This window comes from Otolemur garnettii, unplaced genomic scaffold, assembly GCF_000181295.1.
Source record: "Otolemur garnettii isolate 467f Iridium unplaced genomic scaffold, OtoGar3 scaffold00091, whole genome shotgun sequence".
In the NCBI taxonomy this organism is placed as follows: domain Eukaryota; kingdom Metazoa; phylum Chordata; class Mammalia; order Primates; family Galagidae; genus Otolemur; species Otolemur garnettii.
Window position 1 is genome coordinate 6964861 of NW_003852486.1, and position 1202 is coordinate 6966062.

Genomic DNA, 1202 nt, shown 5'->3' on the forward strand with positions numbered 1-1202 from the left:
AAAACAATCACCCTGTTAAAAAAAAACAAATAACAGAAAATTCACCAACTTCTCTTGCTTCCACAGCTACACCATCAACACTGATATTCTTGGCTCCTCCCTCATGCTCAGTCTGTTTTTAGCCAGAAAGCATAAGGAGCTTGTTAAGATCTGAGTTAGATCACCTCTCTTCTCTGCTTCAAATATCTATGGGTTTCACCACTCAGGACAGAGGCCCTGCTCCTCAGCCAGTCATTACTGCCTGACTCCTGCTCCTGTTCTCTGTTCCTAACACACACAAGGACCTGAGGTTCCTTGACACTCCGAACTTAATCTCACCTATTTGCCCACATCTACTCCTGGACCTCTTAATATACCCTTCCAATCTTCATCCCATTGGTTTCTGTAAGTTAGAACTTCTCCATGTAACTCCATGTAATGCCTGGCCTCGTTTCAGGATGTTTAGCTAGAAATAACACCCTTTCAGGACCCCCAAAACTCAAGAGCAGAGAAAGAGACAGGAGAAGAGTCTCAGCATATCACTATGTCTCATCAGAAAATCTATCCAGGTTTACTTTTAAAGCATACACAAAACCCACATATTCTTTTATTTTTTATTTTTATTTATCTCACTATGTTGCCCTGGGTAGAGTGCTGTAGTATTACAGCTCACAGCAACCTCTAACTTTTGGGCTTAAGCGATTCTCTTGCGAATTTGTGCTATAAAATTTGGGTTTAGTCAAAAGGCTTTACACAAGGATCCAGAGAGCCTCATGTGGCCCCAATACTGCAGGTTCCCCACCCCAGTCTGGTCCCTTCCCTCCCCACCTTCCTAACTCATAGGAGAGACCAGAAGTGGTCCTGGAAGCACTAGTGCCTGCTCTCTCTTCCCTCTGACCACTGTGTCCAGCCCAGAGAAGAAACAGACAAGTGTGCAGACAGACAGATGCTGTCAAACTCTGGGTCTATCATGAAGGACCCCCAAGTTCTCTCCTTCAAACCAGTTTTCCTGGCATTTGTTGTCCGAACCATCACTCCCAGACACAACCAAACTTCACCTCTGCCTTATTCCATAAGCTGCACATACTAGGGCATCACTCTTTGGACCATAGCTTCCTCACATCTGGAACAAGCTCCAGCCACACCATATGCATCTCCATGGCATCCCGCAGACAGCATGCTACTTTATACACCATGTCCAGGAAGTGTTCATCTGTGCTTAT

General features: G+C 45.0%; 1 protein-coding gene across 2 annotated transcripts in view; it reads right to left on the bottom strand.

Moving 5' to 3' along the window:
• The window catches only part of ZNF304 (zinc finger protein 304), an 8227-nt gene that overhangs the window by 5807 nt on the left and 1218 nt on the right, over window positions 1-1202 (bottom strand). The gene's annotated exons all lie outside the window — the stretch shown is intronic.